Genomic DNA, 27,663 nt, shown 5'->3' with positions numbered 1-27,663 from the left:
CCTCGATCTGGACAAACTGCAAGACTTTTTGTAATCATCTTGCCAAATCTTGCCTCACCCCCAAAGCTTTCCTTGATCCACTATACTTAAAGATACTCATAGTCTGATTCCTGTCCCCATCTCTTTTCTGATACTATTTTCTAAAAGGCCATTCCTGGCATTTCAAATCAGTGAAGTGACCCTATCTCCATCCTCTTTTGCCCCTCTATGGCGTTTGATACTTGTCATCACCTCTCTCTCTTTGATATTCATGGCCTGGATTCTGCTCCTGAGGAAGATCTGTGACATAGTGAAAGAGTCAGAGCCACAATGCTCCTGTTAAATTCTTTGTTGCTTAAAAAGTAGATTTTAAAAGTTTTTATCACAATAAACAAAAAAAGTTGTTAAAAAAATTTCATTCCTTTTAATTGATGAACAACTTTTCTTTGTATGGATGTACCTTGTTTAGTTTATACATCCATAAATTGATGGACATTTGGATTGTTTCCAGGTTTTACCTATTATGAATGATGCTTCTATAAACATTTATATACAAGCTTTTGTGTGGTATATATTTTCACTTCTCTTGAGTATGTAACAAAGAATAGAATTGCTGGTTCATATGGGAGTTCTGTGTTTCCAAAGCCTGCCATTAACTTCTATCTAGTGCTCAGCAAGATGTGTATTGTAAAGTTTATCTGTTTGTAAAATTTGGATTACCATATCTACCTTGTAGGTATATTATGGAGATCAAATGAGATAATGCAGGTGAAAGCATTTTTATATCCTCCTTTAACATTCATTCACTCAACAGCTATGCATTTAGAGACTTCTAAGGACCAGGAGGAGAAGGCAATGGCACCCCACTCCAGTACTCTTGCCTGGAAAATCCCATGGACAGAGGAGCCTGGTAGGCTGCAGTCCATGGGGTTGCTAAGAGTTGGACACGACTGAGCGACTTCCCTTTTGCTTTTCACTTTCATGCATTGGAGAAGGAAATGGCAACCCACTCCAGTGTTCTTGTCTGGAGAATCCCAGGGACGGGGGAGCCTGGTGGGCTGCCGTCTATGGGGTCGTACAGAGTCGGACACGACTGAAGCAACTTAGCAGCAGCAGCAGCAAGGACCAGGAACTGTTCTGAGAATAAAGAATCAGTGGTAACTCTGTCCTTAGGAACTTATAGCTTCTTGGTAGAGCCAGTATGAATCAAATAATTTTACAGAAAGATGTACAGCTGCAACTGTGATAAGGTCTGGAAAGGGAAAACATAAGGTGCTAAGAGAGGATTTAGTGGGAGGATTTGATACTTCTAGTCAGAGAAGTATAATGGGTCAAAAGGTGTTATAAAGTAGAAAGGGTCATAAGGTAGAGAAGTATAAAGTGGTCCTGAGGAGTGACCACTGAATTGTACATGATGTATAGAGGGTAACTAGGCAAAAGGATGAAAGAAAATGTTCTCAGGCACAGTCAAGGCCCTGAGGAGGGAAGGAGGCTAGCTGGCCCAGGAATGGAAAGAAGGCCACAGGGGCTGAAGTGCAGAGGGTGGAAGAAGGTGGTACTTCAGAGGCAGGAGAGGACCAGAACCTGTGGGGATGTGTAGGCCGTTGAGATTTGGTACTATCCTAAGAGTGATGGGAAGCCACCGGAATACCTTTAGCATACACATCGTGGGCAGTGCCAGAGTCAAATCTGTGTAGCTCAGATTGACATGCAGTGTGGGGGGAACTGGAAGAAAGTAACAGTGGACCCAAGGTCACTGCTTCTCATTCTTTCCTGGTAATCACTGCTTTTCCTTATCTTGACCTCTAAATGTACTCCTTCCCTTCATGGTTTTGGCCTTTATATCCCAATTAAAAAAGAATGCTTATTGAAGTATAGTTGATTTACAATATGGTGTTAATTTCTGCTGTACAACAAAGTGATTCAGTTATATACATACATGCATCCTTTTTTATATTCTTTTCCTTTATGGTTTATCACAGTATATTGACTATAGTTCCCTGTGCTATACGGTAGGACCTTGTTGTTTATTCATCCCATATGTACTAGTTTGCATCTGCTAGTCCCAAACTTTCACTCCACCCCTCCCCCACCCCACCCTCCCCTTAGCAACCACAAGTCTGTTTTCTATGTCTGTGAGTCTGTTTTTGTTTCATAGATAAGTTCTTTCATGTCATATTTTAGATTCCACATATAAGTTATATCATAAGGTATTTGTTTTTCTCCTTCTGACTTACTTCACTTAATATGACAGTCTCTAGGTCCATCCATGTTGTTGCAAGTGGCATTATTTCCTTCTTATTTTGTGGCTGAGTAGTATTCCATCATCCACATGTACCACATCTTTTTAGTCCATTTATCTGTTGATGAACATTTAGGTTGTTTTCATGTCTCGGCTGCTGTGAATAGTGTTGCTATGAACATAAGTGTACATGTGTCTTTTTGAATTATAGTTTTGTCTGGATTCCATATCCAACTTTTGACCACTGGCTAGAATGTCTACTTGGCAGCTCAGAAATTTAAGCACTTTCCCTTAGTCTCTGCAGATGGAGCCTAGGAAAATACTTTCAACTGTCCAGCTACCTTGGCACTCATATCCCATGTCATCATGTCACATACATATCTATGGTGGTCAACCATAGCACCTCTGTAATGATTTCATCATGAGACTATCTTCCTGAGCCCCATCTTGGTCCTCAGATTTGCTCGATTCCACTTTGTCATACACAGTGCTATGCCAGATCAGTATTCCAGTTTCAAAAGCCTCCAATTTTGGCTTTTCTCTGCTTAACTTCCCCAAACTCTTTGCATCTTTCCTACATTCTAGTCAAACAAGTTTACTTACCATCTTCTAATTTTCTACCTCCATCTGTAGGTACTATGGATATGCTAATACTCTCCCTCCCAATACAATTCTGCCTTTATTTCCATCTGCAGGAATCCTTGTTGTCTTTTATGCCTCAGCTGAAATACCACTGTTGACAGGAAAGCTTCACAGACTTGTCAATCTTAGATGAGGTGTCCTCCTTCTGAACTTCTTGAAGCACTTTCTTTCTCTCTCCTTAATGACTCCTGTCACACTGGGATTTGTTTTATGCATATATTGTATATTTGTTTTAGTCTCTCTACTGAGCTCTTCCCCCCTTGAGATCTAGGACCACATATTATCTGTGTATTAGTTATAACACTCATATTTGTGCCTTGTGCAAGGAAGATGTTCAGTAAATATTTGTCAAATCATTATATCTATTATGATAATAGTGATGCATATGATTCAAACTCACTTTTCTGTTCTTCAGTGCTGTGATGTCTTTGCTGCATCCTTTTAGGAATTTGGAGAATATACATATATATATATATATACTTTTTTTCTCATTTGACTATTTCCTAACTCTTTCCCATTTCCAAGTGTACAAATATGAGAAAGACATTCTTGAGCTGTATGTTGTAAAGAGAAGAAAGCAAGAGGCAAACCAAGCAATTCCTTTCACTTTTCATCTTGGTTAGAAGCCAACATAAATGCTTTTGCTTCAGAACAAGCATATTTCCTGCCGTGAAGGTTTGGCTGTTTATCCTGGGACCCCTCTTCACCACTGGCTGCCCTCGAACGACTATTAACCCCTGCTTTGAGCCAGCAAACCAGATGTGGGTTTTTTAAGCAAATTATTGGTTACTTCACCACATGTAGTTTTTTCAGTTAAGTGTTTCCAGCTTCTCAGAGCATTCCAAAGGAATAACATCATATTTTTCCTCCAACCTGTTAATTAACATAATTATTTATCAGCCCAAAACCACAGCTTGAGTTTGTTAAGTGGCTAGCAGAACATATATTCACTGGATGGAGCCCAGTGCTATTGGAGAGAGAACAATTCAGCAATAAACAAAAAGGGAAGTCATGTGGGGAATGGGGGAACACCCTCCATGCCTCCTGTTGCTTCTGAGTACCCATCATTTTGTGCTCAGGCTACACCCCAGCTGTTGGTTGGAGTTTGCCAATATCTAGTCATTGAGTCAACATATTTCATTTCTTTACAATGAAAGATTTTTTCATGTGATCTTAAGTTCCCGCCAAACTCCAATATTTGAAATCTGTCTTTGTAGATCCAAAGGATTCAATGTTGAAGCGGAAGTGAACCCAATTTTTCTTGCCACTCCTCAAATCTCATGTCACTTTCTTGGGATTAGCAGTGAGTTCGTCTTGAGATCCTGCACACTACATTCCTTCGTCAAGCTGCTCCTGTTTCATCAACTGGCAAAGAATGGCGCCTTTCTCTTCTGACAACAGTTCTCAAAGTGTCTTCCAGGAGCTCAGAGAGTCCCAGAGACTAGATCAAAACCATTTCTATCAGAATGGTCAAGCATTATTTGTCTTCCTTCTTGTTCTCTCACAAGTGTACATAAGAGCTTTCCAGCAGCTACACAGCATATGATATGACAACAGACTGAAAACAGAAACAGAACCCAGCTATCTTCTATGAAGCCAGATATGGAATTAAAGAGATTCAAAAAACCAGTAAATGATGCCACATTATCACTAACTTTTTTTAGTTTTGGAAAATATACTTATTGTTCATAAAATGTGATTTTTATATAAAAGGATAAGGTTTCACTGCTATTTTTAAGTAAATTAAAACAAAAAATTCTGTTTTAATTTCTGACATAGTAATTATCAACAGATATTATTACCCAGATAAACAAAAGCTCTTTGGGAGTCTTAATAATTTTAGGAGTGTGAAGTGGTGAGACCAAAAGTCTGAGACCCACTGTCTTTCACATATCATTTAGTTGAAAAGTCCTTATGTTACCAAGCTTCCATTATTATATTAGGCAAATAACATGCTCCTTAGAAGTCAAACACATTAGACATATGTAACTGTTTTAACACTTTGACAAGGATCGTGACAAATGGTTTCATCCATTTCACAGTCAACTGAGATAACCTCTCAAAGGCGTGAAGCTAGCTTGCTCTAGAAACCAATCTCCTGCATAGTTACAATCAAAGTGCTATTAGGGGAAACAGTGATAACTATGAGGGATGAGAGAAACTCGTAGCTATGGGATTAAGAGAAAGAAAAAAGAGTCTTGGAATTAAGTTGATGTTTGGGGAAACACTCATGGATAAGGACACTAGCCATCTACAAGTTTTCTCTCATCACTATTATTCCTTGAGAGCAGAAAACACATTTTTGGAATTCAGCTACTGCCTGCACTGTGGTTTTTATGAAGACAATAATTAGTAGCTTGCAGTGGATTTCATGTGAAAGTCACAGTGGCTCCAGGCGGGACCAGTGATGGATAGATGTCCAAAGGTTTGAGTAGAAGTTTACACTGCGGAACCACAAAATGTTTGGATTTGACTCCAATTCCCGTAAAGTAGACCCCATCCTGGAACTTCCCGTGACTATGTTCTGCTTCTCTCAGAGCTCATTGACAAAAAGCCTTTCCAGCAAACAGTGGTTGATTAGCACATTAGTACTCACCCTCACCATTCCATTCTAAGAAAAACCTCACACACCCACGGCCCAGAGTAATTTCCATGCTGTTTGCAGAAAGCAAGTAATAGCTTATTCACACCATTTTGACGAGAGTCACAATCTCCCGAAGAGTAGAAAGAATTGTAGCAACAGTTCAGTTAAAAAGTTTTTCTTGAACTACTAGAAACATCACATGATGAGGGTGAAGAGGTGAGTAAATTAACTTTGGAGGGTGGATTATAAGTCCCTTTAACATTAATATCAAGAATTCAATGAATCATTGTTCCTTCCTGCCCATGCATTGCTACAGTCTCCTTCAAAATTACTCTCAATAACTTTAAGAGCTGTCAAGTGGCTGTCCTGATTATGCTAAGGAAGATGCCCAATCAACCTAGATATTAATTCTTAAGTGTATTTGTTAGCTATCAAACCCAACTGTACTCCTCCATCTTCAGTACTTTAAAAATGTTAATTTTCATTATTTGCACTTGCCTTTTTCATGTGTGTGTGTGTGCAGTTACTCACTCCTTCCATTAGAATAGAACTTCATGAGGCAGCAACTTTGTTTGGCTGCACTATATTCCTAGCACCTAGAACAGTGCCTGGCACATAGGAGGCTCTCAATATGTGTTGAGAAAAAGGACTGAAGTCACAATATCCTCTATGAAAATTCTTTTTCTCCAGGCACAATCATTCTTCTTTGATGGGGTCTACTCTGAAACTCAGAGTTTTAAGCTCTACCAACATCTGAGCTTGTATCTTAGCAAGGACAGACTCAGAAGTATAAGGCAGGCTCCTATCACTGAACTGCCCACAGTGTCTTGGAGGGCTCTACCAGTTGGAGTTCTGCAGGAAGCAAGAGAATTAGGTAACTTGAAGACAGGCTAATAAAGGGTCTCTCTGTGAGGGTGTGGACAACGTTTAAAGAATCAAATGAAGTATGCTGCCATTCACTTTAGTTAATAAAGCCAAAGAGTTATTATTTCCCTAGAATCTCAAGAATGTGGGTCATAAGGAGAGGGTCCTAAAAGGATCTGGATGTTCTGGGGAAGAAATATAGCCACCTTTGCTAAGTGCCATCAGAATTGAGCCAGAATCATGAAAACATAAAGGTAAAAGACTGATGGTGGAGGGGTACGAGGGAGGAGGAAGGTAAAGGATTCATGGACCCACGTGATAGGAAAAGAAATGCCATGTGGTACAGTGTCTCCTGGATTCAATGTGAATTTGTCATTGCCTGATGGTAACTTTGCAGTGTTCTCTAAGTGATGGCAATGATTCTTGGCTTTGTCTTGAAAAAGTACCTGTGGAGCCATAGGATTTTGGAGTAGAGTACAACATTTTCTATTAATGGTCTTAATAGAAGAACTTGCAGGAGTTGTGCTAACTAACCTGTGAACTCCAGGGTAACAAAGATCTGCCTTCCCTCAACCCAGGGAGAATGAGGAGGACAGAGCAGATTGTGGGGCAAGGGACAGAAAACCCTGTCCTGACCCATATAGAAAGGCTAGCACGTAGTGAGTGACCAACACATGGTTGGTAATAATTCTATTAGACGCCCAACAGATTGGTTGGATTTTTTTAGATTTTCGAGGTCCCTCTTAGGAAACTTGAAGCAAGTAGAACTGGAATAGTCAGAGCCCTTTCAATAGCACTGCCCAGAGTTACTTTCAAAAGCAGCACATTCAACCAGATTTGCATGCAGGCAGTCTGGCTCCAGTCCTTGACTCCCAAGTCCCTGGGCGGGGAGCCACCATATCTCCTCAGTTCTTGCTGATCTCAGGCGCACAAAGGCTGCTTCCTTTGGGCCATGTGCTCTTGCTCTCTCTCTCTCTCTCTCTCTCTCTCTCCAGATGGCTGTTTCTGACTGTAGGCACTGGATGACCAGAAGTACTGAGGAGTTAAACCCTCCACCAACAGCCTGGACTCAGGGGATAAGTACTCAAGTGGGATAAGCCCAAACCTGTTCTTCATAGCTCCTTGTTGCTTCCTAGCAGCCCTGGGAGTGCTGGTTGCCCCCAGCATGACCTTGCTCGTGAATTCACCCTGCACTGGCTTTCTTTTCTTCCTTGGCCTACTGTCCACTCCTCTCCTGGTTCTTTCTAGAACTGCCTCCCAATTAAGTTGCTTGTACTCAAATGCTTGTCTCAGAGCTGCCTTGGGAGCAGTCCAAGCCTAAGGAATGCCTGCTCTGAACTCCTTAACTTAAATTTCCCTCTGCTTTAATATTTCTATCCTCCTAACAAACCCTTCCATTGGGAATCACTTTAATATTGATGGTTTATACCATAGGGTGAATTTAAGCCAATGTATCACCATTCCCAAAATTTTAATGTTTAATGGGGGAAGTCAACCAAATGCTGTCAGCCATCCCCTTCATGAGGGGTGTTTGGCAGAACTGACCTCCTTTCCCCTAAATCAACCCTCTGCCTTGCATTCCAAAGTGCCACTAAACTGTCCCTCCTCTCTCATCAATAACCCATTGATTTTGTCCTTTGGAAAACAGTTGACTTTTGTGTTGTTGTTTTTTTTTTTTACTTTAATACTGTTTTTTTTTCTCTTTCTTTTTTTTAATTTTTAAATTACAAAAGTATGATAAAATCTAGAGGAGACTTGGAAAATACAGAACAAAGTTCATAAAGTTCCACTATATATTACAATGACTTTTTAAGTAGATAAATTAAGCTTTTTAGTTGGAGTTTCAGTATCAATTTCTCAAAAATTAATAGAATGAATACGCAGAAAAGTAGTAGCATATAGTAGTCCTGAAAAGTATTATGAACCAATTCAACATAATTAAGATTTACACAATTTTCACACAATAGTAGGATACAAATTCTATTCAAGTTTCCATAAACTGTAAACTAGAAGACACTGGATCACATCCAGGGACACAAAGAAGGGGTAAAATTTTCATAGTTAAAACTATGAAAAATTTCATAGTTTCCAAGTTAACTTTTGGAAAAAAGAGGAAGAGAGAACACACATATGATTCTTGTTCCTCTGCTTTTTTCCAGTGCTAACGTAGGTAGTCCATTGATTTTCATGGCTTTTGCTATCACATGTGTGTGGGTAACCTCTAACTCTGTACCTCCACAACTGATTTTTCACCCAAACCCACTGTCTACATATATGTCTCTTATTCTCTAATACAGCCTACAGTATTTGCATCTACTGTTGCAAGATGTAATTCCTCACCTTCACTTCACAATGTCTCCTTTTCTTAAGTTCCTTATTTATACCAAAGGTAACACTCTTTCTACAATCTTTTAGTTTTATAATCTGGTGAAGTGTGATTCCTCCTTCTACTTTAGCTCCTCAACCCTTTTCCACTTTCCAAGTCTTCTCTAACCATGTACACCCATCCTGTTCAGGTTGCTCTATGAGGAACTGGGCTAATTTCACCCAGGATCTGCATTTATTATGTCATTCTGCAGCTAAAAAAAAAAAAAAAAAAAAAAAACCTACTGGTACCTTTCAACTGACTTTAGGATAGAATCCAAGTTTCTTAAAACTATGTGTTTCTGTCTTTCCTCTTTAAATTTTTTTAAAATTTTAATTTCCTCCAGTCTGACCAAACCCTCTTTACTCAATTTATCTTTCTCTATTTCCTAAAATAAATTGTCCCTTCCAACTGGACTATTCAGTGCTCCCTTAATGTGCTCATTCTTGTCTGGGGTTTTGCTCAAGACCCTTCTCTATGTGCAGTAAGTGACATATCTTGAGCCTTCCTATATACGAAGTATTTTGCAAAAGCATTATATATTAACTTATTTGATCTCTACTGCAGCTCTGTGTGCTAAAAATTATTATTATAATATTTACATTTTACAAATACAGAAACCAAAGAACCAAGAAGTTAAGGCACATGACCACATTATATAGTCAACAAATGATAAAGTAAGATGAGAACCCCTTTCTGCCTGAATACTGTTAAGAAAAAAAACAGCACTTGGAGATCCTTTCAGTGCCATGTTGGTTTACTGTCTAACAGGCTTCAACAGAGAGTATCTGATTCTTTAGGGTAATGTATCTTTGTTTAACTTACAGTTAAAAATTTATTAGGACCCACGTGCTGAAGTTACTTTAAATTAGTGAAGATTGTCAAATTGCAAATGATTTTTGCATAGATCTTTGTACAGTGGAAAAGGGAGGCCCCAAATTTACAGATTTATTGTCCTGCATAGCATTAACCAGTTTTGTTTTTAACTTAGCAACTTTATTTCAGTATTCTAACTCTCATTAATAGTATATCCTTTGATTTCTCCTTTATTTTGTTGTCAACTTTACTGATTTCCTCATTAATAAGTGGAACTTGGGAAGGTGTATATTATATATTTTTATGAGAGTCTTGCCTTTAACTTTTAGAAAATTATACTTTGACAATCAGAGCCTACACTGTCAATTATTTGGCTAATAATTTAGTACTTCTCAGTTTCAGAATGCCTGCCTCTTGTGCCTATATCCAAACTTACAAAATTAAACAAAGACTCACCAGTACCCTTGAGACGTTCTGACTATTCCAGCTCCTGCTCACCATTGTCTTCTTAGAACTTCTAGAATACCTGTTGGTCTTAATGACATGCTACTTTAACTTTTTATCTTGCCCTTTTATTCATCTATTTGTATCTATATCTGTATTTAGCTATCTACTTATCTATTTCCTTCCCTTTCAGGTGGATATTGAACCCTATGAACTATTCCTTCAAGAAGATTTTAAAATTATGTACATATGCTCCATTCCCAATGCTGTCCCCAAGGTGCTTAGGATAGCTTTGAGCACATAGTATATGTTCAATAAATAGACAGTGAATAAAATTTTATTTAGCTTTGCAGAGGAGTCTTTGCTCCAGCTCAGAATTCTCCTTGATTTATTTTTAAGCAACTCCAGACAAAACAGAAAGACATTGTATCCAAGAATGAGAAGCCTTTAGGAAAGAATAATAGTGACTAGGAAATTCTGTTATCACGCAAGGAGGGGAAAAATGTCTTAGGCAAGCCCGAGGATTCTAACAGTTAACTTTAGAATTTGTCCATATAGTTAAACCTCATTCCAAATGCCACTTTCCTAAAAAGCCAGCTTAGTGGCAGTCTGTGCCTTCCTTTTTCATCCACAACTCTGTTTAATTTCAAAACAAGGGCAGATAAAATATGCTAATACACAGCAAGTCTCCCCATTGCTATTCATTAGGAAGCCCTTTTCCAGTGTGCGAGTCCAGTCTTCCGTGAATTCACAAACAAATGATTGCCCTTGTTACTGGCATTCCACACCGGTGATAAAACATTTGAGTGAATCAGCCTTGGCCCAACTGTGCAAGTTTTCTTCTGGAAGGTGCTTCATTCTTTTTCTTGAATATATGGGAGTGGATCTATGTGCACTTGTAGGATGTTTTAAAACAAATGTGCTTGAGTGTGCAGGGGCATTAACGGGAAATCCTCTGAGACTTCCACTGGGAGGTGGTGGAGGCAGTGGTGATGATGGTGGTGGTAGTGGTGTGTTTTATGAGTTCAAAGTCTTTGCACTTAAGCTGGAGGAGCCTGCTGTGAGCGGTGGACTGTTTAGCATGCCATGTGGGCCACAGCCCCTGACATCTTTAACTAGAAGAGCAAAGGGCTGGGAAAAGGAGCAGGACGGAGTACTAGCTGCCACGAGAGAGCAGGGTTGGAATGCTGGCTCTGACCACAAATTGGTACACGAAACTTGTGTTTTTCATTAGCGTTGCTGTAGTAATGCTGGTTTCTAGCATTCCAGAGGATATTCAGACTTGTATTAAATTAAATTCTCCTTTAAAAAATCACTCTGTGTTGGAACAACATGAAGGATTAGACTGCAATCAAGAAAACTCAGGAAATATAAAAAACTAAGGCATGCTCTGGCCTTTGCTTATGCCATTGATATGAATGTACAGTACACTATCCATGACTCAGTAGGTAATCAGAAATGCAGTATCACCTTGGGCTTTTAATGGACTACCTAGCTCAAATTTTTTTTAAATATCACTTGTGGATTTTAGAAGACAATTCTGAGTGACCGTAAGCAATCTATATACCAGAGCACAAAGACATAAGAATACATTTTATAGTGTGTATAAATAAATATTGGTGTAAGCTATGTATTTATTTAAATGTATTTATATATTCATTTGTGCCATCTACAGCTAAAATCTTAACTGGCAAAAATCAAGTAGTTAAGAAACTTGTCTCATTCTACAGGGTGCTCAGGGCTGGTGCACTGGGATGACCCTGAGGGATGGGATGGGGAGGGAGGTGGGAGGGAGGTTCAGGATGGGGAACACAAGTACACCCATGGCTGATTCATGTGAATGTATGGCAAAAACCACCACAATATTGTAAAGTAATTATCCTCCAATTAAAATGGAAAAAAAAACTTGTCTCATTCTATAATCGAACTCTCATCATAAATCAATTCTCTTTCTCTCTCATTCTATTTCTCAAACACACACACCACACTGCATACATGCACAACATATATACCTGCATTGTATTTCTGAGCTCCCAAATAAGCTTAGATAGCAGTGAGGAGAGGCTAAGCCTTGCTTCAGTAACAGACAACTCTCAAATCTCAGTAGATTAACACAATCGAATTTTATTTCTCCCTCATATAAAATCCTCCATGAGTATGGAAAAATCTTCAGGACAGTTGCCTGCCAAGATTTGGTTGAGCAATCCAGACTTCTTCAATCTTATTTCACTTGAATATCAGCACATTCTTCCAGGACTGTAGCAGCAGGGAAAGAGTAGCCTGGAGAGTCAAGCTCAGTGATGATAACATGCTGTTTCCATGAACATTTCACTGATAAAAGCAAGTCACACTCCCATGCATAATTTCAAAGCAGTGGAGAAAAGCAATCCTCCCACAGGTTTGAAAGTGGATATTGATGAGTAACAAAGAAATCTTATAATAAGGATGTGAGAGTTGGACTGTGAAGAAAGCTGAGCGCCGAAGAATTGATGCTTTTGAATTGTGGTGTTGGAGAAGACTCTTGAGAGTCCCTTGGACTGTAAGGAGATCCAACAAGTCCATCCTAAAGGAGATCAGTCCTGGGTGTTCATTGGACGGACTGATGCTGAAGCTGAAACTCCAATACTTTGGCTACCTCATGCAAAGACTTGACTCATTGGAAAAGACCCTGATGCTTGGAGGGATTGGGGGCAGGAGGAGAAGGGGACGACAGAGGATGAGATTTCTGGATGGCATCACTGACTTGATGGACATGAGTTTGAGTGAACTCCAGGAGTTGGTGATGGACAGGGAGGCCTAGCGTGCTCTGATTCATGGGGTCGCAAAGAGTCAGACATGACTGAGAGACTGAACTGAACTGAACCTGATGAGTAACTTATTTTGAAATCAATCATCAGTTAATCTCTCTGTCTTACACACACACACACAGACACACACACATCTGTGTAGGAGGAAGAGATCTCAGGGGCACACAGAAGGGCCTTCCCTACCTTCCTCAAAACAGACTAACCTAGGTTGATTGCCAAGGCCATTGCATTATGGACCTGTAGGTGGGATATTTCCTTAACTCAAAGTTTACCATTCCTTAGCTGTTTCACATTACATCAATATCTAGGCTTCCACATCAATGAGGAAAATTTTCTGTTCCTTTCCTGAAATTAAGCTTTAAAAAAGGAATAACACAAGATTCTCTTTCTGAATAACAGTGAAGTGTGAAAAGAAGGAAAGAAAAATTAGGAGCAAGATTATGGGTGTTCTTCAAGCAGGACTTTGGGAGCTTATTTTGTTTCAGGCCAATGTCCCTGATAGCTCAGTTGATAAAGAATCTGCCTGCAATGCAGGAAACCCCAGTTTGATTCCTAGGTTGGGAAGATCTGCTGGAGAAGGGATAGGGTACCTACTCCAGTATTCGGGGGCTTCCCTTGTAGCTCAGCTCGTAAAGAGTCAGCCTGCAATGTGGGAGACCTGGGTTTGATCCCTGGATTGGGAAGATCCCTTTGAGAAGGGAAAGGCTACCCACTCCAGTATTCTGGGCTGGAGAATTCCATGGACTGTATAGTCCATGGGTTCACAAAGTGTCAGACACAACTAAGAGACTTTCACTTCACAGTGGAGAGGAGGGTGGTGGGAGAATTGGTTTTGATTTAGGAAAGTGTTAGATATGCTATCTTGTTAGATTTTTAGCCTAAAAGTTGATTAAAAGAGAAACCAACATTTCAAAAATTTAAGGCAATTTTTGTGCTGTGCTTAGTCACTCAGTTGTGTCAGACTCTTTGTGGCCCCATGTAGCTCATAAGGCTCCTCTATCCATGGGGATTCTCCAGGCAAGAATCCTGGAGTGGGTTGCCATGTTCTCCTCCAGGGGATCTTCCCAACCCAGGGATTGAACCCAGGTCTCCCACATTGCAGGTGGATTATTTGCTGCATGGTAAAAAATACTGCTAGGTAGTGATAAGTGAACATCTGGAGGTTACTCTGGAGGTGACAGACTGAAAAACTAAGCAGAGAACAACCAACTTATACAGATTTTTAAGCCTGCTAGACATTAAATATGAGCCAGGAACAAAAATACAAAATCAGGTGGAAACGTCAAACCAGAAGGTGAGAGATCAGATTGCATGGAACTGGGACACTTCACAGATGGGTGAGATGTTGGTTGCTGAACCATCATGACTAGAAACTCAATTTCTTCAGTTTAATCATGCATGTGAGATGAGAAGGAATTCATAATCCACCTTTGAACGTGAACCTCTGGAAAGTGAGTAATAGTGAAGAGAAATAATGATTAAGATGAATGCTAAACTGGGATGGAGCAGGTAGACAGAGAAGAAGTCAGCACAGCTCCACACAAGAGAATTCATAGCTCCTTCTACCACTCCTTGGATTTTCCACTGTTCCTGCCAATTCTCACTGTAGCGCTTCCGCTATACTGATCAACAATGACTGTCCCAGGAAAGGATTATCACCAAAAAATGGATTGAGGAAAGAGAACTGACTCTGAGTGAATAAGAACAAAGAAAAACTTGTGGGGTAGCACTGCATCTGCATCATTGGACACAGACACCCTGAGAAAGAGTGCCCCAAGCTACAGGGAGTGGGCAAAGCAGCCAGAGAGTGAGTAAAGGGGGAGACAGAGCCCAGAAAAACCCCAGAGATGCGGTCGAGGTGACACCAGAGACTGCCCAGACCTCCTTCAAGCATCTACCCAAAAAGCACACCTGGGATCCCTTGAAGTCCAGCTGCACCATGCATCTTCTACATCAAGGCATTTCTATGAGGTTGTCCTTTCTACAGCTGTGGAACCTCACAAAAGTCTCAGGAATTAGAGCACCAGAAACAACTTAAAGGTAGAGGAGGGTGAAGGCTTGAGAAACCTCTGGTTGAAAATTTGTATGAGAAGCAGTCAGACACTTAGATGCAACTGATAAAGTGCCTGATGTGCAGAGATGGGTTCTTAGAAATCTAAAAAAGCTAAAAAGTTTAAGAAAATGGTATGGGGAGGGAGGAGGGAGGAGGGTTCAGGATGGGGAACACGTATATACCTGTGGTGGATTCCTGTTGATATATGGCAAAAGCAATACAATATTGTAAAGTTAAAAAATAAAATAAAGGAAAAAAAAAAGAAAAGCAAAATTTTGTACAAGAATGTCTTTTTGGTAATTTATGTGGCTCAGTTCAGTCGCTCAGTCGTGTCCGACTCTTTGCAACCCCATGAATCGCAGCACGCCAGGCCTCCCTGTCCATCACCAACTGCCGGAGTTCACTCAGACTCACGTCCATAGAGTCAGTGATACCATCCAGCCATCTCATCCTCTGTCGTCCCCTTTTCCTCCTGCCCCCAATCCCTCCCAGTATCAGAGTCTTTTCCAATGAGTCAACTCTTCACATGAGGTGGCCAAAGTACTGGAGTTTCAGCTTTAACACCATTCCTTCCAAAGAAATCCCAGGGCTGATCTCCTTTAGAATGGACTGGTTGGATCTCCTTGCAGTCCAAGGGACTCTCAAGAGTCTTCTCCAACACCACAGTTCAAAAGCATCAATTCTTCAGTGCTCAGCTTTCTTCACAGTCCAACTCCCACATCCATACAATAGTAAGTGGCAGAAATTATGGTATGTCACTTTCACCATAACGTAATAAAAGACCGCAGTTTCTGTCTTGGGTTCTCCCTTGCTCTCTCCCACAAAATAAAAAAAAGTTGAAAGTGATTGCCTCTGAAAGATAGAAAGCATGAGGCAGAGATTGTTAGATTTCTTTTTTCTGTGGGAGAAGGGTGGTTATATTTGGCTCTTTAAGCCACACATCTATACTACACACACACACACACACACACACACACATATATATATATATATATACTACAAATAAACTTTAAAAAGTGAAAGATATTTGTGTGTCAGCTAAATGATTGAATTAGTAATTAATCAAGAAGAACTTAGCTATAAGAGAATCTATGATTTGCAATGAATATGTAAGAAGCCCCCAGAACAGTGCCTGGAGTATAGGAGGTGCTTAGCTATTGTTAGTTCCCCAAATCTAGAAGATTCAAATATATCCTGCTTCTACTGGGAGTGTTTTTTGTTGAGGATGTGCTTTCAATTTTGACGTGAATATTTGCTTTAGTTTTCTGCTTTGCTTTTGTGTTTGTATGCATATGTGTATCAGTGTGTTACACCACTGTCAATCAAAAAAAGACTTAATTTTGTTATTGAAGCATGACATACATAACATACATACTGTAAAGTACACAAATCTTAGGTGCACAACTTGATGAACTTTTGCGAAGTGAACACACTCACATAATCAGTACTCTGATCAAGAAACAACATTACCCGGAGCCCTACCAAATAACTGTTCCCTCATCTTCTCCAAGGCAACTAGGGTTCTAAATCTCGAACCGAATACATATGTGTTCTTTTGTGTCTAGACTTCCCCTCCCTCAGTTATTTACTTACTTGGTTCATCAATTGCCAGTTACCGCAATTTATTTATCTATTCTACTGTTGATGGATTAAAAGCACTGCTGTGAATATGCTTGTCCGTATCTTTTGGTACATTTCTGTTGGACAGTTACCTGTGTGGAAAGCTACTATGCCATAGGCAATATACTTCATAGTCAGCATTCATAGATATCACCAAGTAGTCTTTCAAAGAGATTTTCCCCAATAGGTAGTCCCAAGAGCTCTATATGAAAGTGGATATGCACCTCAGTTTTTACTATCATCAGCTTAAAAATAGCATGGACCTTGTTGAATTGTAGCTTACCATAGTTTAATTTGCATTTTCTTTTTGACTAATAAGTAGAGAAAATTTTCTTAAATTTTATGGTATTATTTTTTGATTTGGCATTCATAGTTCTTCTTGAATCCATGATTTAGTATCTTTATTTACACTTGGAAAATTCTCAAACCCTCCCATTTCAAATAATACTTTTATAATTCTCTTTTTTCTTTCCTCCTGGAACTTCAATTCTTAGAAGTTAAAAATTTCTACCTTGTCTCATGTCTCACTCTCTTTCGTGTATTTTCTATTCTCTTTGTCTCCTTGTGCTTCATTTTCAGTGTTTTTTTTCTGATTTAACTTATTCACTTTCTCTTAAGATGTTAAGCCCATTTGATGAGCTCTTGATATCAGTTATTGTATTTTTTGGTTTTAGGAATTCCATGTTTAAAATATTTTCCAGTTTACAGAAAATATTTCATCTCATTTCATCTCTAGAACATATTCAGCATCATATTTTTCAAGTCTATAGCTAGCAATTTCAGTTTCTGCTTACATTTTCTCGTTTCCAGTCAATTGATTTTCAATATATAATTGTATCCTTATATGCCTATTCTTTTAAATAATATTTTTACTTTGGAATACGTATAGGTGCACAGAGAAGTTGTACAGGTAATACAGAGAATTCTCATATATTCCTTATTCAGTTTCAGCTTCTCCCAATGTTTTCATCTTAGATCTTCATGGTATAAAATTGTCAAAGCTAAGACACCAATGTGGTACATTATTATCAGCTGAATTCTAGACTTTATCTGGCTATTTTTGGTAGCATGCCAGGCCTTTTAAATGATAAATTGTAAAGATATTTAAAACTCTGAATGTTACTATCTTTCTTCTGTGAAAACTTACTTTTCCTTCTCCTAGAAGGCTGCTAGGCTAGGGGAAGGTCATTCCATTCCATGCAGGAGTGGAAATAATCAGAATATGGATTTCAATTCTCTTAAGGGATGACTTATTTTTGCTTTGCTTTATTTGTTGGAATAGCCTTTTGGAGACCCAAGTAAAGCTTTAGGCATAGCTCTATCAAAGCTATGCCCCCTTAATGGTTCATGAACTTCATTTTCTTTCCCTCCATATATGTGAGACTCAAAAGTTCTGTCCTGCTTCTCAGCCTTTCAGCTGCCACTTTCACTTTCAGAATTAGTGGTCAACTTGAGGGGAAAAGTGGCCCCATATACGCACGTCTTACCTCCCTTGGCATCTTTCATTTGGATCTTGAATTTGCAAGTTCTCACTGTCTTGGTTACTTTTTGATGCTTTCAAGTGGAAAAAAAAATATATATATATATATATATTTATATATAACATTTTTAATCCAACTTTTCTCACTGTTGTGGAGGGAAGATCTGCTCAAAATAACTTACTCTGTCATTGCTAGAAGTTAAATTGTAAAAACATATTTTTAATTAAAAAAGTTTCTGGTAAAATACACATACCATAAAATTTACCATTTTAACCCTGTTTAAATGTATAGTTCAGTAGCACTAAGTACATTCATGTTGTTACGCTATCATCACTATCATCCATCCACAGAACTCTTGTTACTTTGCAAAACTAAAACTCTGAATCCATCAGTTTGCAATCCCCATTCCCCCTTCCCCCTTTCTCCCACCCCCCACCCCCCAACAACCCTTCTACTTGGTGTCTCGATGAGTCTGACTACTCCAAGTACTTTCTGTTCTAGTCTTTTGGTGGCTGGCTTATTTCACTTAGTGGAATGTTCTCAAGATTCATCCATGTTGTATCATATGTCAAAATTTCCTTCTTTCTTAAAGGCTGAATAATATTCTATTGTATGTACTTGCCTTATTTTGTTTATTCTTTTATCTGTCAATGGTCACTTGGTTTGCTTCCAACTTTTGGCTCTTATGAATAATGCTACTAAGAACATGGGGGTACAAATATCTGCTCGAGTGTCTGCTCTCAGTTCTTTTGGGTACATACCCAGAACTGAAATTGCCACATCATATGGTAAATCTCTCTTTGCTTTTGTGAGGAACTACTATATTGTTTTCCACTGTGACTGTACCAGTTTATATGCCCACCAACATTGCACAAAGATTCCATTTTCTCCACAGTGTTTCTAACACTTATTTCCTTTCCTCTTCTTTCTTTCTTCCTTCCTTTCTAAATATAGATTAGCCATCCTAATGGATGTGAGATGGTATCTTATTGCGGTTTGAGCAAAATGTGACTCAATCCAAGCTTGTTCCACTCGCTGCATGACAGCCCAATAATTCAGGAGATGAGTTGTTAGGGCAAGGAATGATGACTTTATTCTGAAAGCCAGCACACCAAGAAGATGGTGTACCAGTATCCCAAGAAATTACCTTGCTGGGATTAGAATTCAGGTCTCTTTCATACTAAAAAGAATTGGACCATAAAGAAAGCTGAGCTCCAAGGAATTGATGCTTTTGAACTGTGGTGTTGGAGAAGACTCTTGAGAGCCTCTTGGACTCCAAGGAGATCAAACCTATCAATCCTAAAGGAAATTAATCCTGAATATTCATTGGAAGGACTGATGCTGAAGCTGAAGCTCCAATACTTTGGCCAACTGATGCAAAGAGCTGACTCATTGGAAAAGACCCTCATGCTGGGAAAGACTGAAGGCAGGAGGAGAAGGGAATGACAGAGGATGAGATGGTTGATTGGCATTGCCAACTCGATGGACACGAGTTTGAGCAAGCTCCAGGAGTTGATGATGGACAGGGAACCCTGGCGTGCTGCAGTCCATGGGGTCACAAAGAGTCAGACGTGACTGAGCGACTAAACTTATACTAAAAGGGGAGGGAGTGTGGTTGGTTGTTGCAAACTTCTTGGTGTCAGAATCATTTGTTCCTACAGGTATACAGGTAGGTCAGGGCTCGATGTTCCTATAAACCTCCAACAAGACAAATGTTATTCTCTGTTCTGCAATTTTTTATCTCTGTGTGAATGGATAAGTGTTATACCTTTAAATGTCAGAGCCTTGAGAATGGGCTATCGTGTATATTTCAGGTCAGGAGCAACATTCTTAATTTGAAGCAAAAATAATAGAATACAAAGGTTAAAGTAAAAGAGACAGATCCAATATGAAGTCAGATTTGTTTTTACCTTTTACAAAACCACTGTTGATGTTTTATTTTTTTATATTTCCAGTTTGGACTTTATATCTATAGATTAACTTTAAATGGAACATATATGTGTTTCCATAAACAGTGTGCAGCAGAGTCTTAGCTTGAGCTGGGCTGGGAATTTTACTTGTCAGTGTCTTCCAGGTGAACTAATGTGACAATTTTGCTAGAAGTCTCCTTGTCTCAATGATATGAAGCCTCAGTTGAGGTTTCAGGTTGGCCCAATGCTGTCTGTCTCTCATTTCAGCTCCAGGCCCAGCCTCTTGGACTCCCATCTAGATCCTAAGAAAAAACTCACATTAAGTACAAACTAAAAAAGTGATTTTGATTAAGATCTGTTTATAACATTGCTTTGTGTCCTCCTTGAAGAGTAAATGAACACATCCAGCAAGAAAGGAAGTCACCTGGCTCTGAGAGCAGCTTTCAATACAGGAGCAACTCTGATTGTGAGACACAGAACACATGGTCAGAGACTGAGGGGACCCTGCCCATGTGCTTCCTCTCCTTGCAAGGAAGCTGCCTGGCTTTCACAGGGCAGTGGGTCTGGTAGGAACTGCCCTTTATGACGCAGGTGACAGCAAGGCCTGGGAGCTGTCAAGAAAGATCTGACTAACTTGTTAATAAGCTCATTCGAGCCACCCTGGATTATCTCAGAAATATTTAGGGGAACTTTTTTTATGGAAAATAAATACAGAGTGAGGAACAGAGAACTGTTGGGTAAAATTGTTGTTAACGTGACTTCATTTGTGCCCCAAAGCTGGTTAAGTATCAGGAAACTTAAGATTCATACAGGTAAAAGTGTTTGGATCTCATTGCTAAATGCTTGCTAACTGGAGTCTGCTGGGTTTAGCAACTATTTGAGAAAATCTATGTTCTCTCCTTTGCACACATTTCTGAGATATAAATCAACTGCATTTCTGGAGGCCATTTCTTCCACAGCATTTCATACTTTGTTATACTAAAACAACAACAACAATCCCCCAATGTTCATATATTTTCAGGAAGTGATGTCATATGCACATGATGGTAAAATTAGCCTCAGGGTTTTACTTTATTGAAACAAAACAAAAGAAAGCTTTGTCACAAATTACTTACAAACTTATGTTGTTGTCATGTAACTGTATAGGCAACAATTTCAGCAGAAAAACAATAATTGTATGTAGTTATGCCTGAGTACCAGCACAAGCCCTGTATTATCAATAATAATGGTAATCAAACTAGCTTACTGTTAGGCCCTTAAAAGTTCTTGGTTTAGAGGTAATGCCTACGCTAACTATCTAAACACACTTTGAAACAAGCCAAACTTTAATGACCTGTGAATAGTGGGGAAAATGGTGATGTTGGTTGTGGTGATGGTGGAGGTGGTGGTATGAGTGTATGTATGTATTCAAGTTACAAGAAATACTTTTTAATATTGGACAAAAGCATGTAACTATAGACATGCACACACTTTTATTAAGAACTTAGAATATGGATGTGTTCAGTTCAGTTCAGTTCAGTTGCTCAGTAGTGTCTGACTCTTTGTGACCCCATGAATTGCAGCATGCCAGGCCTCCCTGTCCATCACCAACTCCCGGAGTTCACTCAAACTCTTGTCCATCGAGTCAGTGATGCCATCCAGCCGTCTCATCCTCTGTTGTCCCCTCCTCCTCCTGTCCCCAATCCCTCCCGGCATCAGGGTCTTATCCAATGAGTCAACTCTTTGCATGAGGTAGCCAAAGTATTAGAGTTTCAGCTTTAGCATCAGTCCTTCCAAAGAACACCCAGGATTGATCTCCATTAGAATGGACTGGTTGGATCTCCTTGCAGTCCAAGGGACTCTCAAGAGTTTTCTCCAACACCACAGTTCAAAAGCATCAATTCTTTGGCACTCAGTCTTCTTCACAGTCCAACTTTCACATCCATACATGACCACTGGAAAAACCATAGCCTTGACTAGATGGACCTTTGTTGGCAGAGTAATGTCTCTGCTTTTGTAGGGTACAGTTTTTGCCCTCAGTGAATATAGAATCTAGTTAGATCTGGCACAGTGGGAAAATAGACCTGCCTAAGACTGGGAAAAAAAGGTGGATTATAATTTGAAGTACTGGATGAGATGGGGCTCCGCTAACCCTCAGGAACAGTTAGCAAGAATGCCAGCACCAAAGATCAAAGCAACAAAGTGGAAAACTAAACCTGGTTATGTTGAGATGCTCCCAGAAAGCCAGAGGAAGAATCTGTGAGAAAAATCTCCAGTTGCCTTGGCAAGTAAATGGCCAGAAGATTTCTCAGGGAAAAGTAGAGAGATGACCTTTAAAAGTAGGACAACTGGGTTGAAATTTATGCATTAAGTCTCCTCTGTACCAAAAATTATAGCTTTTAAAATTTCCTATTACTGGATTCGTCTTTCTCTTGGAGTCTTCTGACTAATATAAACTTACCAAATTGAAAGTAACCCAATCTCTATTGGTTTAACTCAAGTTCAATTCAAGGTCACAATCTCTATCAGGACAGTGCCCTTCCTTTTTCTCCCTACTATGAATTCCCAAACTGGAGGTTCTGTGCAGGTGGGGAAGGGGTCTTCCCACTGCTTCCTGGCGATAAGAGCTAGAAAAACCAGATGTTTGAATGCTATCTGCTTGATCACAGCTTTCTAATACCTGGGGGCTAGAGGATGAGGAAATGGTGCCATCTGGTTCTAATGGGCACTGGCATAGGTAGTTGAAGCCTGTATGATTAGGATAAGCTGTGGTCTCTTCTCTTATCATGAATGAGGTGGCACAATTGATTGCTCTGGGGAACTTGTTCATCTCCTCAAGTTGATTAGGCCCAAGTTGGCTCTTTCTTATTCTGTAGATTCAGCAAGGACTTGCCAAGTCTACAACATAGTCCCAAGTGTGGACATACCACCAAAGAGTCCCAGTGGTCTGCACACACCAAAGAGTCCCGATGTTCGCTTTGTTCCATTTGTGATAGTTCACCTTGGGAAGCTATCCGGCCTTTCTCCTCAGCCGCCTTTTGTGCACCATGAGAAATGGAGTATTTCCTGTCATATCAGTAAAGAAGGATGTCATAGTGTCACAGTGATCAGCTATTGCAGTCCTCCAGTGTGAGTTCCTGAGCCCTAAAGACACTCCAGAAGAATACCTGTGATCTGGCAGCCACTGGCATCTCCCTACAGTGAGCCCAAGGGAGCTCAGGATGTGTAAAACACAGGATACTGGCCCCAGATAGCTGAGATGCATACAAAAGGAATGATTTCAGTGAACCCAGACTCTTGCATCTTTCCAACACAGAAAAACATTTTTTTTTGAGGGGGGAGGGGATACATTCCATTGATGTTCACCCTTTCTTTCTTTCTTCAAGCAGTGGTACAGATGAGATAGAATATCAACGAGGCTCTATTTCCCAAGGGCTCTTCCCAAGTAATTATTTTTCTAACTGAAAAATTTTTTAAGAAATATAAATAATTTCTAGGCATGAATGAATAGTTTTTGTTTTAAAAATGAGTCTAAACCCCAGAATACTGTTGCCTGAAAATCTTCCTACACACTGAGTTATATTTTCTTTTTAAGTACAAGCCAAACAGAAGACAACTGGAATTCCTGAAATCTGTCCATAAATAACAACAGTTCCTCTGAAATTTATGTCTCAGTCCTGAGTATTTCCACGCTATCCATCATCACAGGCATGAATAGAATGTTGTGGAGGTAAAAGATGGTATTATAATGAATTGAGAATGGTAATCAGATTGTAGGGCCCTGATGTGCCTTATAGCCAACAATTTAAATATATTCAAGAAATATTTATTATATGCCACACATTGAGCAAGGAGGATATGCAAAGGTGACTTTATAATATTTTGAAATGATTAAGTGTTAAAACCATCACTTACTAATACACAAATATTTGGACCTGTGTTACATTAACTTTGTTTTTTAAAATTGTACAATAGAAAGAAGAAGATAGAAATTCTTCTAATCTTGGTGAGGGAAGAGACCGCACGCATTGTATTAATAATAACCCACCAAAAACATTTGTATAGATCTTTTTATTTCACAAAGTGTATTTACATGTACTTTAAAAAATTAACCTCAAAATAAAGAACTCTGGCAATATTAAATACATTTCAAATAGAAAGTGGACCATTGGTATGGTACCATCAAAGTCACAGATTCAGAGTAGGGAATCAATTTCCAATTCTAAGGAATAAAGTCTCCCTTTGATTTTTTTTTCCCATGTCATGCTGGCCTTTTTAGTGTGTATGCCTTGTTCTTATTTCAGTCATTGGAATATGTACTCTTTGAACCCATTCATAAGAGCAGTTAAAGAAAAGGGGATTTGACCCAATAAATCATAAGTATGTGAACTTCCAAACCAAGGAGAATTTTCTTCCCATGAACCAGAGAATACATTTTAATACTCCTCCATCAACAGCAAGATGTTACTACCGATTCATAGGACTTTATTATAGAACTGTACTTACTGCATTGTACTGTAGTACCAGGTTGTAAAGAGGTTTGAAAGAGTGTAAGTAACAGAGGAGGCAAAGGAAAAAAGGGAAAAAGGAACAGAAGCAGAGGCCAAAATTCCATACTGAAGAATGGGAGAAAAACAAATCAAATGTGTGAGTGAAGGAAAGGCCAGATCAGGGATAAAGGTCAAAGGACATTCAGCTTTTTTTAGAAAGGATTCAATAATTTTTTCAAATGAAAAATGTATAATCATGTAGCTTGTAAATTTAAAAATTATCTAAATAGAAAACTTTAGACACAAATATGCTAAATATTAATGATTAACTCAAAATCATTAAAATATGAGCTATTATTATTAATATTATTTGACTTTTTGCACTTTCCCTACCAGACCAAACTGAAAAAGAGCAGGACCCTATATGGTCCTTTCTCCTCCATGCCCCCATGCTCTCTTCCTGCCTTTGGTCAAATAATAAGCTTAATCAGAGAAGTGAGAAAATGCAGAAGCAAACCATCAAAAGAGACCAAATAATAATAGTTTAGTCAGTAAATATAGTCAAGGACCTTTAGTTCCTTTGCAAGGGCCATAGATAATATTTTGAGCTATATGCTGTGGGCTGTCTTACTGAAACCCCCTCCAGGTGGAGAAATTAACTACATGATGACCAGACTGTAGCCATGGTATGCATTTGTGTGCTCAGTCGCTCAGTTGAGTCTGACTCTTTGCAACCCCACTGACTATAACCCACCAGAGTCCTCTGTCCATGGAATTTTGTAGGCAATAATACTAGACTGGGTTGCCATTTCCTACTGCAGGGGATCTTCCTGGCCAAGGATCAAACCTACATCTCTTGCATCAGCAGGCAGATTCTTTACCACATACCACCTGGGAAGCCATGCCATAAGCTGCTATAATTCCGAGAACTGGCCTCAAGAAAATGGGAACAAACCAACCCTGGAACTGAAGATTTGTGTGTGTGTGTGTATGTGTGTTAGTCACTCAGTCATGTCTGACTCTTTTCGACCCCATGAACTGTAGCTGGCCAGGCTCATCTGTCCATAGAATTCTCCAGGCAACAATACTGGGATAGGTTGCCATTCTCTTCTCCAAGGGATCGTTCCAACCCAGGGATTGAACCTGGGTCTCCCACATTGCAGACAGATTCTTTACCATCTGAGCCACCAGGGAAGCTTGGAACTGAAGATTAACTAAACTTAAAATAATGAAAATGATGCTGGTCAAACTACCAATGACCAATTACAAAATAACTATCAGAGGTGACTGTGCTGTTTCTGCATGTAGCCCCCTCCTTCCATCTATACATCTCTGACACTCCCCTTTTAAAGCTCTTGCTCACTGATTGCTGGAAGAGGTGGAGTCGGCCTTAGGACAGGCATCCACTCCCATCCCCCTTTGCCAGCATCCAAAATAAGGCAAACTTGCCTTTTCACCAACCTGGCCTCTTTACTGGCTTTTTGACTGGTGAGCAGCTGGACCCTACTTGTGGTTACAAAATGAAGCCAAACCAAAATAAGACCAAATGGAATCTGATGAACTTCTTTCTGGCTCTATTAGTGACAGCTGCCAACATCATCCCTTCTTGGGAAAAATCATTGTATTTAGTTAATACTCAAAGTAATCACTCACAGCCATGTCTGTATCATAAGTCAACAAAATTTGTTGAATACCCACTGTGTGTAACTTGTGCTGAATCAAGAAGATTTAGGAAGTTCTTTGCAAAGCTCTTTGAAATTTCTAATCTTTAAAACAAAGCTATTTTTTCCTTTTGTTGGGAAGTGCTTGAATGCCTTTGGTTCATTTCTGGTCTTTGGAAAGTAGAACATAGTATTAGTGAATGTAGGAAAACACATTCATGCACCCTGCAAAGTTAGTGTTGAAGCTGGTCGTTTTCCAAATAAACAACTGAACTGAACTTTATTAAGATGAAAGACTTATTACAGTTAACTCCAAGAATTATTTGATTCTGTCTAGGTTCATGTTTTAATTGATTTAAATACTATGTGATATCAAATTCCTGTTTCTCAAGTTCAAAGAGAAGTGGATGATCCAGAGAGATAAATGTTAATGATAAGAAAAGGACAAATTCAATACTCCAAGACTATCCAAATAAAAACACAATGTATTTTGATCTTTTGCCTACTCATGAAGGAATTTAATCTCTAATAACATAAAGTTTTTGGCCCAGGACTTTTAGAGAGGCGGAGTTGATCATTTACAGAAGATGGTTGTGAATGATTTATACTTGTAAAAATAACTTGTAGCTCATTATTTATTCTTAAATAATAAACTCATATTTATTTAAGACCAAGTCAGATGGATGAAAGTGGCACAAGATTTACTTGCTTACTTAAAAGTAGTTGGAAACCTTTTGTTTTTTGGCCTTTTTATGCATTTTGCAAGCTGAGAGAGCCTATTTCAGTGCCTCTAGTCATTGTGGTACCCCACTCCAGTGCTTTTGCCTGGAGAATCCCATGGACGGGAGAGCCTGGTGGGCTGCAGTCCATGGGGTCACTAAGAGTCAGACATGACTGAGCAACTTCACTTTCACTTTTCACTTTCATGCATTGGAGAAGGAAATGGCACCCCACTCCAGTGTTCTTGCCTAGAGAATCCCAGGGACCGGGGAGCCTGGTGGGCTGCCGTCTATGGGGTCACACAGAGTTGGACACGACTGAAGCAACTTAACAGCAGCAGCAGCAGTCATTATTTTGTGTTTTTATATGGGAGAAGATTAACTTTTGAAAAAAAAAAAACAGTTGAATACGGATCATTCTATTGCCATTGACTATCAATACAGTATGGGCATGACCCCATCCTAGAAGCAGAGTGTTGAAGAATGAAGGCATTGGAGTTAGACCCACTTAGTCCTACTTGGGCAAAGCTCTTTCCTCTCTGAGCCTATTTCTTGCCTCTGTAAAATGGAAATTGAAGTAGCCACTTCATAAACTAATTGTAAGAATTAAATGAGATGATGTAAGCCAGTTCCATAATGCACATTTAGTTCTCAATGAAGGGCTTAGATGTTTCATTACTGACACAAGTAACTTATTCAAAGCTGATCAATTCCCCCAGTGTCCTTGCTGAGAGTGTATCTAAAGCCACCTCCCATGTCTCCTTCATGTGCTCATTCAAAGCACACTGCTCAAATCTCTTATTGTGGATGTCATCATCCACAGTTTCACTCATCACTCTTTTCTTTCATCTCTACCAGATTTTTATCCCTTTTAAAACAACCCCTTCATTATAAAGATATTTGAGAAAGAGTGTATACTATTAGTGATTAATCTTTTCTTTTATAGATTACGCTTTTGGTGTTGTACCTAAGAAATATTTGCCTGGCCCAAAGTTACAAATGATTTC

This window comes from Bubalus kerabau, chromosome 4, assembly GCF_029407905.1.
Source record: "Bubalus kerabau isolate K-KA32 ecotype Philippines breed swamp buffalo chromosome 4, PCC_UOA_SB_1v2, whole genome shotgun sequence".
Classification (NCBI taxonomy): domain Eukaryota; kingdom Metazoa; phylum Chordata; class Mammalia; order Artiodactyla; family Bovidae; genus Bubalus; species Bubalus kerabau.
Note: the sequence above shows the minus strand (reverse complement) of the source record.